We start from the raw sequence: 20,488 nt of genomic DNA, 5'->3' as shown, positions 1-20,488 counted from the left end.
TTTCGACCCCCTCGCCCCACCCGCGACATGGAAAATTGGGCAAAATTTTCCAAAATTGAGCAAAATAATATTTGTTCAATATTTCCCCCGAAACCCCCCCAAATCAGCCGTCTTCGCTCCCTGGGATGTTTTAGCATCCTAACCTATTATTACAGCGAGAATCAAGAGGATCCAGGGAGTTTGAATTTTCGACCCCCTCGCCCCAACCGCGACATGGAAAATTGGGAAAAATTGGCCAAAATTGAGCAAAATAATATTTGTTCAATATTTCCCCCGAAACCCCCCCAAATCAGCCGTCTTCGCTCCTTGGGATGTTTAAGCATCCTAACCGATTATTACAGCGAGAATCAAGATGATCGAGGGAGTTTGAATTTTCGACCCCCTCGCCCCACCCGCGACATGGAAAATTGGGCAAAATTGGCCAAAATTGAGCAAAATAATATTTGTTCAATTTTTCCCCCGAAACCCCCCCAAATCAGCCGTCTTCACTCCCTGGGATGTTTTAGCATCCTAACCGATATTTACAGCGAGAATCAAGAGGATCCAGGGAGTTGGAATTTTCGACCCCCTCGCCCCACCCGCGACATGGAAAATTGGGCAAAATTGGCCAAAATTGAGCAAAATAATATCTGTTCAATATTTCCCCCGAAACCCCCCAAAATCAGCCGTCTTCGCTCCCTGGAATGTTTTAGTATCCTAACCAATTATTAAAGCGAGAATCAAGAGGATCCAGGGAATTTGAATTTTCGACCCCCTCGCCCCACCCGCGACATGGAAAATTGGGCAAAATTTGCCAAAATTGAGCAAAATATTATTTGTTCAATATTTCCCCCGAAACCCCCCAAATCAGCCGTCTTCGCTCCCTGGGATGTTTTAGCATCCTAACCGATTATTACAGCGAGAATCAAGAGGATCCAGGGAGTTTGAATTTTCGACCCCCTCGCCCCACCCGCGACATGGAAAATTGGGCAAAATTTGCCAAAATTGAGCAAAATAATATTTGTTCAATATTTCCCCCGAAACCCCCCCAATCAGCCGTCTTCGCTCCTTGGGATGTTTAAGCATCCTAACCGATTATTACAGCGAGAATCAAGAGGATCCAGGGAGTTTGAATTTTCGACCCCCTCGCCCCACCCGCGACATTGAAAATTCGGAAAAATTGGCCAAAATTGAGCAAAATAATATTTGTTCAATATTTCCCCCGAAACCCCCCCAAATCAGCCGTCTTCGCTCCCTGGAATGTTATAGCATCCTTACCTATTATTACAGCGAGAATCAAGAGGATCCAGGGAATTTGAATTTTCGACCCCCTCGCCCCACCCGCGACATGGAAAATTGGGCAAAATTGGCCAAAATTGAGCAAAATAATATTTGTTCAATATTTCCCCCGAAACCCCCCCAAATCAGCCGTCTTCGCTCCTTGGGATGTTTAAGCATCCTAACCGATTATTACAGCGAAAATCAAGAGGATCCAGGGAGTTTGAATTTTCGACCCCCTCGCCCCACCCGCGACATTGAAAATTCGGAAAAATTGGCCAAAATTGAGCAAAATAATATTTGTTCAATTTTTCCCCCGAAACCCCCCCAAATCAGCCGTCTTCACTCCCTGGGATGTTTTAGCATCCTAACCGATATTTACAGCGAGAATCAAGAGGATCCAGGGAGTTTGAATTTTCGACCCCCTCGCCCCACCCGCGACATGGAAAATTGGGCAAAATTGGCCAAAATTGAGCAAAATAATATTTGTTCAATATTTCCCCCGAAACCCCCCCAAATCAGCCTTCTTCGCTCCCTGGAATGTTATAGCATCCTTACCTATTATTACAGCGAGAATCAAGAGGATCCAGGGAATTTGAATTTTCGACCCCCTCGCCCCACCCGCGACATGGAAAATTGGGCAAAATTTGCCAAAATTGAGCAAAATAATATTTGTTCAATATTTCCCCCGAAACCCCCCCAAATCAGCCGTCTTCACTCCTTGGGATGTTTAAGCATCCTAACCGATTATTACAGCGAGAATCAAGAGGATCCAGGGAGTTTGAATTTTCGACCCCCTCGCCCCACCCGCGACATGGAAAATTGGGCAAAATTGGCCAAAATTGAGCAAAATAATATCTGTTCAATTTTTCCCCCGAAACCCCCCCAAATCAGCCGTCTTCACTCCCTGGGATGTTTTAGCATCCTAACCGATATTTACAGCGAGAATCAAGAGGATCCAGGGAGTTTGAATTTTCGACCCCCTCGCCCCACCCGCGACATGGAAAATTGGGCAAAATTTGCCAAAATTGAGCAAAATAATATTTGTTCAATATTTCCCCCGAAACCCCCCCAAATCAGCCGTCTTCGCTCCCTGGGATGTTTTAGCATCCTAACCTATTATTACAGCGAGAATCAAAAGGATCCAGGGAGTTTGAATTTTCGACCCCCTCGCCCCACCCGCGACATGGAAAATTGGGCAAAATTGGCCAAAATTGAGCAAAATAATATTTGTTCAATATTTCCCCCGAAACCCCCCCAAATCAGCCGTCTTCGCTCCTTGGGATGTTTAAGCATCCTAACCGATTATTACAGCGAGAATCAAGAGGATCCAGGGAGTTTGAATTTTCGACCCCCTCGCCCCACCCGCGAATTGGAAAATTGGGCAAAATTGGCCAAAATTGAGCAAAATAATATTTGTTCAATATTTCCCCCGAAACCCCCCCAAATCAGCCGTCTTCGCTCCCTGGAATGTTTTAGTATCCTAACCAATTATTAAAGCGAGAATCAAGAGGATCCAGGGAATTTGAATTTTCGACCCCCTCGCCCCACCCGCGACATGGAAAATTGGGCAAAATTTGCCAAAATTGAGCAAAATATTATTTGTTCAATATTTCCCCCGAAACCCCCCAAATCAGCCGTCTTCGCTCCCTGGGATGTTTTAGCATCCTAACCGATTATTACAGCGAGAATCAAGAGGATCCAGGGAGTTTGAATTTTCGACCCCATCGCCCCACCCGCGACATGGAAAATTGGGCAAAATTTGCCAAAATTGAGCAAAATAATATTTGTTCAATATTTCCCCCGAAACCCCCCCAAATCAGCCGTCTTCGCTCCTTGGGATGTTTAAGCATCCTAACCGATTATTACAGCGAGAATCAAGAGGATCCAGGGAGTTTGAATTTTCGACCCCCTCGCCCCACCCGCGACATTGAAAATTCTGCAAAATTGGCCAAAATTGAGCAAAATAATATTTGTTCAATTTTTCCCCCGAAACCCCCCCAAATCAGCCGTCTTCACTCCCTGGGATGTTTTAGCATCCTAACCGATATCTACAGCGAGAATCAAGAGGATCCAGGGAGTTTGAATTTTCGACCCCCTCGCCCCAGCCGCGACATGGAAAATTGGGCAAAATTGGCCAAAATTGAGCAAAATAATATTTGTTCAATATTTCCCCCGAAACCCCCCCAAATCAGCCGTCTTCGCTCCTTGGGATGTTTAAGCATCCTAACCGATTATTACAGCGAGAATCAAGAGGATCCAGGGAGTTTGAATTTTCGACCCCCTCGCCCAACCCGCGACATGGAAAATTGGGCAAAATTGGCCAAAATTGAGCAAAATAATATTTGTTCAATATTTCCCCCGAAACCCCCCCAAATCAGCCGTCTTCGCTCCTTGGGATGTTTAAGCATCCTAACCGATTATTACAGCGAGAATCAAGAGGATCCAGGGAGTTTGAATTTTCGACCCCCTCGCCCCACCCGCGACATTGAAAATTCGGCAAAATTGGCCAAAATTGAGCAAAATAATATTTGTTCAATTTTTCCCCCGAAACCCCCCCAAATCAGCCGTCTTCACTCCCTGGGATGTTTTAGCATCCTAACCGATATTTACAGCGAGAATCAAGAGGATCCAGGGAGTTTGAATTTTCGACCCCCTCGCCCCAGCCGCGACATGGAAAATTGGGCAAAATTGGCCAAAATTGAGCAAAATAATATTTGTTCAATATTTCCCCCGAAACCCCCCCAAATCAGCCGTCTTCGCTCCTTGGGATGTTTAAGCATCCTAACCGATTATTACAGCGAGAATCAAGAGGATCCAGGGAGTTTGAATTTTCGACCCCCTCGCCCCACCCGCGACATGGAAAATTGGGCAAAATTTGCCAAAATTGAGCAAAATAATATTTATTCAATATTTCCCCCGAAACCCCCCCAAATCAGCCGTCTTCACTCCCTGGGATGTTTTAGCATCCTAACCGATTATTACAGCGAGAATCAAGAGGATCCAGGGAGTTTGAATTTTCGACCCCCTCGCCCCACCCGCGACATGGAAAATTGGGCAAAATTGGCCAAAATTGAGCAAAATAATATTTGTTCAATATTTCCCCCGAAACCCCCCCAAATCAGCCGTCTTCACTCCCTGGGATGTTTTAGCATCCTACCTGATTATTACAGTGAGAATCAAGAGGATCCAGGGAATTTGAATTTTCGACCCCCTCGCCCCACCCGCGACATGGAAAATTGGGCAAAATTTGCCAAAATTGAGCAAAATAATATTTATTCAATATTTTCCCCGAAACCCCCCCAAATCAGCCGTCTTCACTCCCTGGGATGTTTTAGCATCCTAACCGATTATTACAGCGAGAATCAAGAGGATCCAGGGAGTTTGAATTTTCGACCCCCTCGCCCCACCCGCGACATGGAAAATTGGGCAAAATTGGCCAAAAATGAGCAAAATAATATTTATTCAATATTTCCCCCGAAACCCCCCCAAATCAGCCGTCTTCACTCCCTGGGATGTTTTAGCATCCTAACCGATTATTACAGCGAGAATCAAGAGGATCCAGGGAGTTTGAATTTTCGACCCCCTCGCCCCACCCGCGACATGGAAAATTGGGCAAAATTGGCCAAAATTGAGCAAAATAATATTTGTTCAATATTTTCCCCGAAACCCCCCCAAATCAGCCGTCTTCGCTCCCTGGAATGTTTTAGCATCCTAACCGATTATTACAGCGAGATTCAAGAGGATCCAGGGAGGTGGAATTTTCGACCCCCTCGCCCCACCCGCGACATGGAAAATTGGGCAAAATTGGCCAAAATTGAGCAAAATAATATTTGTTCAATATTTCCCCCGAAACCCCCCCAAATCAGCCATCTTCGCTCCCTGGGATGTTTTAGCATCCTAACCGATTATTACAGCGAGAATCAAGAGGATCCAGGGAGTTTGAATTTTCGACCCCCTCGCCCCACCCGCGACATGGAAAATTGGGCAAAATTGGCCAAAATTGAGCAAAATAATATTTGTTCAATATTTTCCCCGAAACCCCCCAAAATCAGCCGTCTTCGCTCCCTGGAATGTTTTAGCATCCTAACCAATTATTACAGCGAGATTCAAGAGGATCCAGGGAGTTTGAATTTTCGACCCCCTCGCCCCACCCGCGACATGGAAAATTCGGCAAAATTGGCCAAAATTTAGCAAAATAATATTTCTTCAATATTTCCCCCGAAACCCCCCCAAATCAGCCGTCTTCGCTCCCTGGGATGTTTTAGCATCCTAACCGATCATTACAGCGAGAATCAAGAGGATCCAGGGAGTTGGAATTTTCGACCCCCTCGCCCAACCCGCGACATGGAAAATTGGGCAAAATTGGCCAAAATTGAACAAAATAATATTTGTTCAATATTTTCCCCGAAACCCCCCCAAATCAGCCGTCTTCGCTCCCTGGAATGTTTTAGCATCCTAACTGATTATTACAGCGAGATTCAAGAGGATCCAGGGAGTTGGAATTTTCGACCCCCTCGCCCCACCCGCGACATGGAAAATTGGGCAAAATTGGCCAAAATTGAGCAAAATAATATTTGTTCAATATTTCCCCTGAAACCCCCCCAAATCAGCCATCTTCGCTCCCTGGGATGTTTTAGCATCCTAACCGATTATTACAGCGAGAATCAAGAGGATCCAGGGAGTTTGAATTTTCGACCCCCTCGCCCCACCCGCGACATGGAAAATTGGGCAAAATTGGCCAAAATTGAGCAAAATAATATTTGTTCAATATTTTCCCCGAAACCCCCCAAAATCAGCCGTCTTCGCTCCCTGGAATGTTTTAGCATCCTAACCAATTATTACAGCGAGATTCAAGAGGATCCAGGGAGTTTGAATTTTCGACCCCCTCGCCCCACCCGCGACATGGAAAATTCGGCAAAATTGGCCAAAATTTAGCAAAATAATATTTCTTCAATATTTCCCCCGAAACCCCCCCAAATCAGCCGTCTTCGCTCCCTGGGATGTTTTAGCATCCTAACCGATCATTACAGCGAGAATCAAGAGGATCCAGGGAGTTGGAATTTTCGACCCCCTCGCCCAACCCGCGACATGGAAAATTGGGCAAAATTTGCCACAATTGAGCAAAATAATATTTGTTCAATATTTCCCCCGAAACCCCCCCAAATCAGCCGTCTTCGCTCCCTGGAATGTTTTAGCATCCTAACCAATTATTACAGAGAGAATCAAGAGGATCCAGGGAGTTTGAATTTTCGACCCCCTCGCCCCACCCGCGACATGGAAAATTGGGCAAAATTGGCCAAAATTGAGCAAAATAATATTTGTTCAATATTTCCCCCGAAACCCCCCCAAATCAGCCATCTTCGCTCCCTGGGATGTTTTAGCATCCTAACCGATTATTACAGCGAGAATCAAGAGGATCCAGGGAGTTTGAATTTTCGACCCCCTCGCCCCACCCGCGACATGGAAAATTGGGCAAAATTGGCCAAAATTTAGCAAAATAATATTTCTTCAATATTTCCCCCGAAACCCCCCCAAATCAGCCGTCTTCGCTCCCTGGGATGTTTTAGCATCCTAACCGATCATTACAGCGAGAATCAAGAGGATCCAGGGAGTTGGAATTTTCGACCCCCTCGCCCAACCCGCGACATGGAAAATTGGGCAAAATTGGCCAAAATTGAGCAAAATAATATTTGTTCAATATTTTCCCCGAAACCCCCCCAAATCAGCCGTCTTCGCTCCCTGGAATGTTTTAGCATCCTAACTGATTATTACAGCGAGATTCAAGAGGATCCAGGGAGTTGGAATTTTCGACCCCCTCGCCCCACCCGCGACATGGAAAATTGGGCAAAATTGGCCAAAATTGAGCAAAATAATATTTGTTCAATATTTTCCCCGAAACCCCCCCAAATCAGCCATCTTCGCTCCCTGGGATGTTTTAGCATCCTAACCGATTATTACAGCGAGAATCAAGAGGATCCAGGGAGTTTGAATTTTCGACCCCCTCGCCCCACCCGCGACATGGAAAATTGGGCAAAATTGGCCAAAATTGAGCAAAATAATATTTGTTCAATATTTTCCCCGAAACCCCCCAAAATCAGCCGTCTTCGCTCCCTGGAATGTTTTAGCATCCTAACCAATTATTACAGCGAGATTCAAGAGGATCCAGGGAGTTTGAATTTTCGACCCCCTCGCCCCACCCGCGACATGGAAAATTCGGCAAAATTGGCCAAAATTTAGCAAAATAATATTTCCCCCGAAACCCCCCCAAATCAGCCGTCTTCGCTCCCTGGGATGTTTTAGCATCCTAACCGATCATTACAGCTAGAATCAAGAGGATCCAGGGAGTTGGAATTTTCGACCCCCTCGCCCAACCCGCGACATGGAAAATTGGGCAAAATTTGCCAAAATTGAGCAAAATAATATTTGTTCAATATTTCCCCCGAAACCCCCCCAAATCAGCCGTCTTCGCTCCCTGGAATGTTTTAGCATCCTAACCAATTATTACAGAGAGAATCAAGAGGATCCAGGGAGTTTGAATTTTCGACCCCCTCGCCCCACCCGCGACATGGAAAATTGGGCAAAATTGGCCAAAATTGAGCAAAATAATATTTGTTCAATTTTTCCCCCGAAACCCCCCAAATCAGCCGTGTTCGCTCCCTGGGATGTTTTAGCATCCTAACCAATTATTACAGCGAGAATCAAGAGGATCCAGGGAGTTTGAATTTTCGACCCCCTCGCCCCACCCGCAACATGGAAAATTGGGCAAAATTGGCCAAAATTGAGCAAAATAATATCTGTTCAATTTTTCCCCCGAAACCCCCCCAAATCAGCCGTCTTCACTCCCTGGGATGTTTTAGCATCCTAACCGATATTTACAGCGAGAATCAAGAGGATCCAGGGAGTTGGAATTTTCGACCCCCTCGCCCCACCCGCGACATGGAAAATTGGGCAAAATTGGCCAAAATTGAGCAAAATAATATTTGTTCAATATTTCCCCCGAAACCCCCCCAAATCAGCCGTCTTTGCTCCTTGGGATGTTTAAGCATCCTAACCGATTATTACAGCGAGAATCAAGAGGATCCAGGGAGTTTGAATTTTCGACCCCCTCGCCCCACCCGCGACATGGAAAATTGGGCAAAATTGGCCAAAATTGAGCAAAATAATATCTGTTCAATTTTTCCCCCGAAACCCCCCCAAATCAGCCGTCTTCACTCCCTGGGATGTTTTAGCATCCTAACCGATATTTACAGCGAGAATCAAGAGGATCCAGGGAGTTTGAATTTTCGACCCCCTCGCCCCACCCGCGACATGGAAAATTGGGCAAAATTTGCCAAAATTGAGCAAAATAATATTTGTTCAATATTTCCCCCGAAACCCCCCCAAATCAGCCGTCTTCGCTCCCTGGGATGTTTTAGCATCCTAACCTATTATTACAGCGAGAATCAAGAGGATCCAGGGAGTTTGAATTTTCGACCCCCTCGCCCCACCCGCGACATGGAAAATTGGGCAAAATTGGCCAAAATTGAGCAAAATAATATTTGTTCAATATTTCCCCCGAAACCCCCCCAAATCAGCCGTCTTCGCTCCTTGGGATGTTTAAGCATCCTAACCGATTATTACAGCGAGAATCAAGAGGATCCAGGGAGTTTGAATTTTCGACCCCCTCGCCCCACCCGCGACATGGAAAATTTGGCAAAATTGGCCAAAATTGAGCAAAATAATATTTGTTCAATTTTTCCCCCGAAACCCCCCCAAATCAGCCGTCTTCACTCCCTGGGATGTTTTAGCATCCTAACCGATATTTACAGCGAGAATCAAGAGGATCCAGGGAGTTGGAATTTTCGACCCCCTCGCCCCACCCGCGACATGGAAAATTGGGCAAAATTGGCCAAAATTGAGCAAAATAATATTTGTTCAATATTTCCCCCGAAACCCCCCCAAATCAGCCGTCTTCGCTCCTTGGGATGTTTAAGCATCCTAACCGATTATTACAGCGAAAATCAAGAGGATCCAGGGAGTTTGAATTTTCGACCCCCTCGCCCCACCCGCGACATTGAAAATTCGGAAAAATTGGCCAAAATTGAGCAAAATAATATTTGTTCAATTTTTCCCCCGAAACCCCCCCAAATCAGCCGTCTTCACTCCCTGGGATGTTTTAGCATCCTAACCGATATTTACAGCGAGAATCAAGAGGATCCAGGGAGTTTGAATTTTCGACCCCCTCGCCCCACCCGCGACATGGAAAATTGGGCAAAATTGGCCAAAATTGAGCAAAATAATATTTGTTCAATATTTCCCCCGAAACCCCCCCAAATCAGCCGTCTTCGCTCCCTGGAATGTTATAGCATCCTTACCTATTATTACAGCGAGAATCAAGAGGATCCAGGGAATTTGAATTTTCGACCCCCTCGCCCCACCCGCGACATGGAAAATTGGGCAAAATTTGCCAAAATTGAGCAAAATAATATTTGTTCAATATTTCCCCCGAAACCCCCCCAAATCAGCCGTCTTCACTCCTTGGGATGTTTAAGCATCCTAACCGATTATTACAGCGAGAATCAAGAGGATCCAGGGAGTTTGAATTTTCGACCCCCTCGCCCCACCCGCGACATGGAAAATTGGGCAAAATTGGCCAAAATTGAGCAAAATAATATCTGTTCAATTTTTCCCCCGAAACCCCCCCAAATCAGCCGTCTTCACTCCCTGGGATGTTTTAGCATCCTAACCGATATTTACAGCGAGAATCAAGAGGATCCAGGGAGTTTGAATTTTCGACCCCCTCGCCCCACCCGCGACATGGAAAATTGGGCAAAATTTGCCAAAATTGAGCAAAATAATATTTGTTCAATATTTCCCCCGAAACCCCCCCAAATCAGCCGTCTTTGCTCCCTGGGATGTTTTAGCATCCTAACCTATTATTACAGCGAGAATCAAAAGGATCCAGGGAGTTTGAATTTTCGACCCCCTCGCCCCACCCGCGACATGGAAAATTGGGCAAAATTGGCCAAAATTGAGCAAAATAATATTTGTTCAATATTTCCCCCGAAACCCCCCCAAATCAGCCGTCTTCGCTCCTTGGGATGTTTAAGCATCCTAACCGATTATTACAGCGAGAATCAAGAGGATCCAGGGAGTTTGAATTTTCGACCCCCTCGCCCCACCCGCGACATGGAAAATTGGGCAAAATTGGCCAAAATTGAGCAAAATAATATTTGTTCAATATTTCCCCCGAAACCCCCCCAAATCAGCCGTCTTCGCTCCCTGGAATGTTTTAGTATCCTAACCAATTATTAAAGCGAGAATCAAGAGGATCCAGGGAATTTGAATTTTCGACCCCCTCGCCCCACCCGCGACATGGAAAATTGGGCAAAATTTGCCAAAATTGAGCAAAATATTATTTGTTCAATATTTCCCCCGAAACCCCCCAAATCAGCCGTCTTCGCTCCCTGGGATGTTTTAGCATCCTAACCGATTATTACAGCGAGAATCAAGAGGATCCAGGGAGTTTGAATTTTCGACCCCATCGCCCCACCCGCGACATGGAAAATTGGGCAAAATTTGCCAAAATTGAGCAAAATAATATTTGTTCAATATTTCCCCCGAAACCCCCCCAAATCAGCCGTCTTCGCTCCTTGGGATGTTTAAGCATCCTAACCGATTATTACAGCGAGAATCAAGAGGATCCAGGGAGTTTGAATTTTCGACCCCCTCGCCCCACCCGCGACATTGAAAATTCGGCAAAATTGGCCAAAATTGAGCAAAATAATATTTGTTCAATTTTTCCCCCGAAACCCCCCCAAATCAGCCGTCTTCACTCCCTGGGATGTTTTAGCATCCTAACCGATATCTACAGCGAGAATCAAGAGGATCCAGGGAGTTTGAATTTTCGACCCCCTCGCCCCAGCCGCGACATGGAAAATTGGGCAAAATTGGCCAAAATTGAGCAAAATAATATTTGTTCAATATTTCCCCCGAAACCCCCCCAAATCAGCCGTCTTCGCTCCTTGGGATGTTTAAGCATCCTAACCGATTATTACAGCGAGAATCAAGAGGATCCAGGGAGTTTGAATTTTCGACCCCCTCGCCCCACCCGCGACATGGAAAATTTGGCAAAATTGGCCAAAATTGAGCAAAATAATATTTGTTCAATTTTTCCCCCGAAACCCCCCCAAATCAGCAGTCTTCACTCCCTGGGATGTTTTAGCATCCTAACCGATTATTACAGCGAGAATCAAGAGGATCCAGGGAGTTTGAATTTTCGACCCCCTCGCCCCACCCGCGACATGGAAAATTGGGCAAAATTGGCCAAAATTGAGCAAAATAATATTTGTTCAATATTTCCCCCGAAACCCCCCCAAATCAGCCGTCTTCACTCCCTGGGATGTTTTAGCATCCTACCTGATTATTACAGTGAGAATCAAGAGGATCCAGGGAATTTGAATTTTCGACCCCCTCGCCCCACCCGCGACATGGAAAATTGGGCAAAATTTGCCAAAATTGAGCAAAATAATATTTTCCCCGAAACCCCCCCAAATCAGCCGTCTTCACTCCCTGGGATGTTTTAGCATCCTAACCGATTATTACAGCGAGAATCAAGAGGATCCAGGGAGTTTGAATTTTCGACCCCATCGCCCCACCCGCGACATGGAAAATTGGGCAAAATTTGCCAAAATTGAGCAAAATAATATTTGTTCAATATTTCCCCCGAAACCCCCCCAAATCAGCCGTCTTCGCTCCCTGGGATGTTTTAGCATCCTAACCTATTAATACAGTGAGAATCAAAAGGATCCAGGGAGTTTGAATTTTCGACCCCCTCGCCCCACCCGCGACATGGAAAATTGGGCAAAATTGGCCAAAATTGAGCAAAATAATACTTGTTCAATATTTCCCCCGAAACCCCCCCAAATCAGCCGTCTTCGCTCCTTGGGATGTTTAAGCATCCTAACCGATTATTACAGCGAGAATCAAGAGGATCCAGGGAGTTTGAATTTTCGACCCCCTCGCCCCACCCGCGACATGGAAAATTGGGCAAAATTGAGCAAAATAATATTTGTTCAATTTTTCCCCCGAAACCCCCCCAAATCAGCCGTCTTTGCTCCCTGGGATGTTTTAGCATCCTAACCGATTATTACAGCGAGAATCAAGAGGATCCAGGGAGTTTGAATTTTTCGACCCCCTCGCCCCACCCGCGACATGGAAAATTGGGCAAAATTTGCCAAAATTGAGCAAAATAATATTTGTTCAATATTTCCCCCGAAACCCCCCCAAATCAGCCGTCTTCGCTCCCTGGAATGTTTTAGTATCCTAACCAATTATTAAAGCGAGAATCAAGAGGATCCAGGGAATTTGAATTTTCGACCCCCTCGCCCCACCCGCGACATGGAAAATTGGGCAAAATTTGCCAAAATTGAGCAAAATATTATTTGTTCAATATTTCCCCCAAAACCCCCCAAATCAGCCGTCTTCGCTCCCTGGGATGTTTTAGCATCCTAACCGATTATTACAGCGAGAATCAAGAGGATCCAGGGAGTTTGAATTTTCGACCCCATCGCCCCACCCGCGACATGGAAAATTGGGCAAAATTTGCCAAAATTGAGCAAAATAATATTTGTTCAATATTTCCCCCGAAACCCCCCCAAATCAGCCGTCTTCGCTCCTTGGGATGTTTAAGCATCCTAACCGATTATTACAGCGAGAATCAAGAGGATCCAGGGAGTTTGAATTTTCGACCCCCTCGCCCCACCCGCGACATTGAAAATTCGGCAAAATTGGCCAAAATTGAGCAAAATAATATTTGTTCAATTTTTCCCCCGAAACCCCCCCAAATCAGCCGTCTTCACTCCCTGGGATGTTTTAGCATCCTAACCGATATTTACAGCGAGAATCAAGAGGATCCAGGGAGTTTGAATTTTCGACCCCCTCGCCCCAGCCGCGACATGGAAAATTGGGCAAAATTGGCCAAAATTGAGCAAAATAATATTTGTTCAATATTTCCCCCGAAACCCCCCCAAATCAGCCGTCTTCGCTCCTTGGGATGTTTAAGCATCCTAACCGATTATTACAGCGAAAATCAAGAGGATCCAGGGAGTTTGAATTTTCGACCCCCTCGCCCCACCCGCGACATGGAAAATTTGGCAAAATTGGCCAAAATTGAGCAAAATAATATTTGTTCAATTTTTCCCCCGAAACCACCCCAAATCAGCAGTCTTCACTCCCTGGGATGTTTTAGCATCCTAACCGATTATTACAGCGAGAATCAAGAGGATCCAGGGAGTTTGAATTTTCGACCCCCTCGCCCCACCCGCGACATGGAAAATTGGGCAAAATTGGCCAAAATTGAGCAAAATAATATTTGTTCAATATTTCCCCCGAAACCCCCCCAAATCAGCCGTCTTCACTCCCTGGGATGTTTTAGCATCCTACCTGATTATTACAGTGAGAATCAAGAGGATCCAGGGAATTTGAATTTTCGACCCCCTCGCCCCACCCGCGACATGGAAAATTGGGCAAAATTTGCCAAAATTGAGCAAAATAATATTTTCCCCGAAACCCCCCCAAATCAGCCGTCTTCACTCCCTGGGATGTTTTAGCATCCTAACCGATTATTACAGCGAGAATCAAGAGGATCCAGGGAGTTTGAATTTTCGACCCCCTCGCCCCACCCGCGACATGGAAAATTCGGCAAAATTGGCCAAAATTTAGCAAAATAATATTTCTTCAATATTTCCCCCGAAACCCCCCCAAATCAGCCGTCTTCGCTCCCTGGGATGTTTTAGCATCCTAACCGATCATTACAGCTAGAATCAAGAGGATCCAGGGAGTTGGAATTTTCGACCCCCTCGCCCAACCCGCGACATGGAAAATTGGGCAAAATTTGCCAAAATTGAGCAAAATAATATTTGTTCAATATTTCCCCCGAAACCCCCCCAAATCAGCCGTCTTCGCTCCCTGGAATGTTTTAGCATCCTAACCAATTATTACAGAGAGAATCAAGAGGATCCAGGGAGTTTGAATTTTCGACCCCCTCGCCCCACCCGCGACATGGAAAATTGGGCAAAATTGGCCAAAATTGAGCAAAATAATATTTGTTCAATTTTTCCCCCGAAACCCCCCAAATCAGCCGTGTTCGCTCCCTGGGATGTTTTAGCATCCTAACCAATTATTACAGCGAGAATCAAGAGGATCCAGGGAGTTTGAATTTTCGACCCCCTCGCCCCACCCGCAACATGGAAAATTGGGCAAAATTGGCCAAAATTGAGCAAAATAATATCTGTTCAATTTTTCCCCCGAAACCCCCCCAAATCAGCCGTCTTCACTCCCTGGGATGTTTTAGCATCCTAACCGATATTTACAGCGAGAATCAAGAGGATCCAGGGAGTTTGAATTTTCGACCCCCTCGCCCCACCCGCGACATGGAAAATTGGGCAAAATTGGCCAAAATTGAGCAAAATAATATTTGTTCAATATTTCCCCCGAAACCCCCCCAAATCAGCCGTCTTTGCTCCTTGGGATGTTTAAGCATCCTAACCGATTATTACAGCGAGAATCAAGAGGATCCAGGGAGTTTGAATTTTCGACCCCCTCGCCCCACCCGCGACATGGAAAATTGGGCAAAATTGGCCAAAATTGAGCAAAATAATATCTGTTCAATTTTTCCCCCGAAACCCCCCCAAATCAGCCGTCTTCACTCCCTGGGATGTTTTAGCATCCTAACCGATATTTACAGCGAGAATCAAGAGGATCCAGGGAGTTTGAATTTTCGACCCCCTCGCCCCACCCGCGACATGGAAAATTGGGCAAAATTTGCCAAAATTGAGCAAAATAATATTTGTTCAATATTTCCCCCGAAACCCCCCCAAATCAGCCGTCTTCGCTCCCTGGGATGTTTTAGCATCCTAACCTATTATTACAGCGAGAATCAAGAGGATCCAGGGAGTTTGAATTTTCGACCCCCTCGCCCCACCCGCGACATGGAAAATTGGGCAAAATTGGCCAAAATTGAGCAAAATAATATTTGTTCAATATTTCCCCCGAAACCCCCCCAAATCAGCCGTCTTCGCTCCTTGGGATGTTTAAGCATCCTAACCGATTATTACAGCGAGAATCAAGAGGATCCAGGGAGTTTGAATTTTCGACCCCCTCGCCCCACCCGCGACATGGAAAATTTGGCAAAATTGGCCAAAATTGAGCAAAATAATATTTGTTCAATTTTTCCCCCGAAACCCCCCCAAATCAGCCGTCTTCACTCCCTGGGATGTTTTAGCATCCTAACCAATATTTACAGCGAGAATCAAGAGGATCCAGGGAGTTGGAATTTTCGACCCCCTCGCCCCACCCGCGACATGGAAAATTGGGCAAAATTGGCCAAAATTGAGCAAAATAATATTTGTTCAATATTTCCCCCGAAACCCCCCCAAATCAGCCGTCTTCGCTCCTTGGGATGTTTAAGCATCCTAACCGATTATTACAGCGAAAATCAAGAGGATCCAGGGAGTTTGAATTTTCGACCCCCTCGCCCCACCCGCGACATTGAAAATTCGGAAAAATTGGCCAAAATTGAGCAAAATAATATTTGTTCAATTTTTCCCCCGAAACCCCCCCAAATCAGCCGTCTTCACTGCCTGGGATGTTTTAGCATCCTAACCGATATTTACAGCGAGAATCAAGAGGATCCAGGGAGTTTGAATTTTCGACCCCCTCGCCCCACCCGCGACATGGAAAATTGGGCAAAATTGGCCAAAATTGAGCAAAATAATATTTGTTCAATATTTCCCCCGAAACCCCCCCAAATCAGCCGTCTTCGCTCCCTGGAATGTTATAGCATCCTTACCTATTATTACAGCGAGAATCAAGAGGATCCAGGGAATTTGAATTTTCGACCCCCTCGCCCCACCCGCGACATGGAAAATTGGGCAAAATTTGCCAAAATTGAGCAAAATAATATTTGTTCAATATTTCCCCCGAAACCCCCCCAAATCAGCCGTCTTCACTCCTTGGGATGTTTAAGCATCCTAACCGATTATTACAGCGAGAATCAAGAGGATCCAGGGAGTTTGAATTTTCGACCCCCTCGCCCCACCCGCGACATGGAAAATTGGGCAAAATTGGCCAAAATTGAGCAAAATAATATCTGTTCAATTTTTCCCCCGAAACCCCCCCAAATCAGCCGTCTTCACTCCCTGGGATGTTTTAGCATCCTAACCGATATTTACAGCGAGAATCAAGAGGATCCAGGGAGTTTGAATTTTCGACCCCCTCGCCCCACCCGCGACATGGAAAATTGGGCAAAATTTGCCAAAATTGAGCAAAATAATATTTGTTCAATATTTCCCCCGAAACCCCCCCAAATCAGCCGTCTTCGCTCCCTGGGATGTTTTAGCATCCTAACCTATTATTACAGCGAGAATCAAAAGGATCCAGGGAGTTTGAATTTTCGACCCCCTCGCCCCACCCGCGACATGGAAAATTGGGCAAAATTGGCCAAAATTGAGCAAAATAATATTTGTTCAATATTTCCCCCGAAACCCCCCCAAATCAGCCGTCTTCGCTCCTTGGGATGTTTAAGCATCCTAACCGATTATTACAGCGAGAATCAAGAGGATCCAGGGAGTTTGAATTTTCGACCCCCTCGCCCCACCCGCGACATGGAAAATTGGGCAAAATTGGCCAAAATTGAGCAAAATAATATTTGTTCAATATTTCCCCCGAAACCCCCCCAAATCAGCCATCTTCGCTCCCTGGGATGTTTTAGCATCCTAACCGATTATTACAGCGAGAATCAAGAGGATCCAGGGAGTTTGAATTTTCGACCCCCTCGCCCCACCCGCGACATGGAAAATTGGGCAAAATTGGCCAAAATTTAGCAAAATAATATTTCTTCAATATTTCCCCCGAAACCCCCCCAAATCAGCCGTCTTCGCTCCCTGGGATGTTTTAGCATCCTAACCGATCATTACAGCGAGAATCAAGAGGATCCAGGGAGTTGGAATTTTCGACCCCCTCGCCCAACCCGCGACATGGAAAATTGGGCAAAATTGGCCAAAATTGAGCAAAATAATATTTGTTCAATATTTTCCCCGAAACCCCCCCAAATCAGCCGTCTTCGCTCCCTGGAATGTTTTAGCATCCTAACTGATTATTACAGCGAGATTCAAGAGGATCCAGGGAGTTGGAATTTTCGACCCCCTCGCCCCACCCGCGACATGGAAAATTGGGCAAAATTGGCCAAAATTGAGCAAAATAATATTTGTTCAATATTTTCCCCGAAACCCCCCCAAATCAGCCATCTTCGCTCCCTGGGATGTTTTAGCATCCTAACCGATTATTACAGCGAGAATCAAGAGGATCCAGGGAGTTTGAATTTTCGACCCCCTCGCCCCACCCGCGACATGGAAAATTGGGCAAAATTGGCCAAAATTGAGCAAAATAATATTTGTTCAATATTTTCCCCGAAACCCCCCAAAATCAGCCGTCTTCGCTCCCTGGAATGTTTTAGCATCCTAACCAATTATTACAGCGAGATTCAAGAGGATCCAGGGAGTTTGAATTTTCGACCCCCTCGCCCCACCCGCGACATGGAAAATTCGGCAAAATTGGCCAAAATTTAGCAAAATAATATTTCTTCAATATTTCCCCCGAAACCCCCCCAAATCAGCCGTCTTCGCTCCCTGGGATGTTTTAGCATCCTAACCGATCATTACAGCTAGAATCAAGAGGATCCAGGGAGTTGGAATTTTCGACCCCCTCGCCCAACCCGCGACATGGAAAATTGGGCAAAATTTGCCAAAATTGAGCAAAATAATATTTGTTCAATATTTCCCCCGAAACCCCCCCAAATCAGCCGTCTTCGCTCCCTGGAATGTTTTAGCATCCTAACCAATTATTACAGAGAGAATCAAGAGGATCCAGGGAGTTTGAATTTTCGACCCCCTCGCCCCACCCGCGACATGGAAAATTGGGCAAAATTGGCCAAAATTGAGCAAAATAATATTTGTTCAATTTTTCCCCCGAAACCCCCCAAATCAGCCGTGTTCGCTCCCTGGGATGTTTTAGCATCCTAACCAATTATTACAGCGAGAATCAAGAGGATCCAGGGAGTTTGAATTTTCGACCCCCTCGCCCCACCCGCAACATGGAAAATTGGGCAAAATTGGCCAAAATTGAGCAAAATAATATCTGTTCAATTTTTCCCCCGAAACCCCCCCAAATCAGCCGTCTTCACTCCCTGGGATGTTTTAGCATCCTAACCGATATTTACAGCGAGAATCAAGAGGATCCAGGGAGTTTGAATTTTCGACCCCCTCGCCCCACCCGCGACATGGAAAATTGGGCAAAATTGGCCAAAATTGAGCAAAATAATATTTGTTCAATATTTCCCCCGAAACCCCCCCAAATCAGCCGTCTTTGCTCCTTGGGATGTTTAAGCATCCTAACCGATTATTACAGCGAGAATCAAGAGGATCCAGGGAGTTTGAATTTTCGACCCCCTCGCCCCACCCGCGACATGGAAAATTGGGCAAAATTGGCCAAAATTGAGCAAAATAATATCTGTTCAATTTTTCCCCCGAAACCCCCCCAAATCAGCCGTCTTCACTCCCTGGGATGTTTTAGCATCCTAACCGATATTTACAGCGAGAATCAAGAGGATCCAGGGAGTTTGAATTTTCGACCCCCTCGCCCCACCCGCGACATGGAAAATTGGGCAAAATTTGCCAAAATTGAGCAAAATAATATTTGTTCAATATTTCCCCCGAAACCCCCCCAAATCAGCCGTCTTCGCTCCCTGGGATGTTTTAGCATCCTAACCTATTATTACAGCGAGAATCAAGAGGATCCAGGGAGTTTGAATTTTCGACCCCCTCGCCCCACCCGCGACATGGAAAATTGGGCAAAATTGGCCAAAATTGAGCAAAATAATATTTGTTCAATATTTCCCCCGAAACCCCCCCAAATCAGCCGTCTTCGCTCCTTGGGATGTTTAAGCATCCTAACCGATTATTACAGCGAGAATCAAGAGGATCCAGGGAGTTTGAATTTTCGACCCCCTCGCCCCACCCGCGACATGGAAAATTTGGCAAAATTGGCCAAAATTGAGCAAAATAATATTTGTTCAATTTTTCCCCCGAAACCCCCCCAAATCAGCCGTCTTCACTCCCTGGGATGTTTTAGCATCCTAACCGATATTTACAGCGAGAATCAAGAGGATCCAGGGAGTTGGAATTTTCGACCCCCTCGCCCCACCCGCGACATGGAAAATTGGGCAAAATTGGCCAAAATTGAGCAAAATAATATTTGTTCAATATTTCCCCCGAAACCCCCCCAAATCAGCCGTCTTCGCTCCTTGGGATGTTTAAGCATCCTAACCGATTATTACAGCGAAAATCAAGAGGATCCAGGGAGTTTGAATTTTCGACCCCCTCGCCCCACCCGCGACATTGAAAATTCGGAAAAATTGGCCAAAATTGAGCAAAATAATATTTGTTCAATTTTTCCCCCGAAACCCCCCCAAATCAGCCGTCTTCACTCCCTGGGATGTTTTAGCATCCTAACCGATATTTACAGCGAGAATCAAGAGGATCCAGGGAGTTTGAATTTTCGACCCCCTCGCCCCACCCGCGACATGGAAAATTGGGCAAAATTGGCCAAAATTGAGCAAAATAATATTTGTTCAATATTTCCCCCGAAACCCCCCCAAATCAGCCGTCTTCGCTCCCTGGAATGTTATAGCATCCTTACCTATTATTACAGCGAGAATCAAGAGGATCCAGGGAATTTGAATTTTCGACCCCCTCGCCCCACCCGCGACATGGAAAATTGGGCAAAATTTGCCAAAATTGAGCAAAATAATATTTGTTCAATATTTCCCCCGAAACCCCCCCAAATCAGCCGTCTTCACTCCTTGGGATGTTTAAGCATCCTAACCGATTATTACAGCGAGAATCAAGAGGATCCAGGGAGTTTGAATTTTCGACCCCCTCGCCCCACCCGCGACATGGAAAATTGGGCAAAATTGGCCAAAATTGAGCAAAATAATATCTGTTCAATTTTTCCCCCGAAACCCCCCCAAATCAGCCGTCTTCACTCCCTGGGATGTTTTAGCATCCTAACCGATATTTACAGCGAGAATCAAGAGGATCCAGGGAGTTTGAATTTTCGACCCCCTCGCCCCACCCGCGACATGGAAAATTGGGCAAAATTTGCCAAAATTGAGCAAAATAATATTTGTTCA

This window comes from Lytechinus pictus, chromosome 16, assembly GCF_037042905.1.
Source record: "Lytechinus pictus isolate F3 Inbred chromosome 16, Lp3.0, whole genome shotgun sequence".
In the NCBI taxonomy this organism is placed as follows: Eukaryota; Metazoa; Echinodermata; class Echinoidea; order Temnopleuroida; family Toxopneustidae; genus Lytechinus; species Lytechinus pictus.
This window is presented reverse-complemented; position numbering follows the sequence as displayed.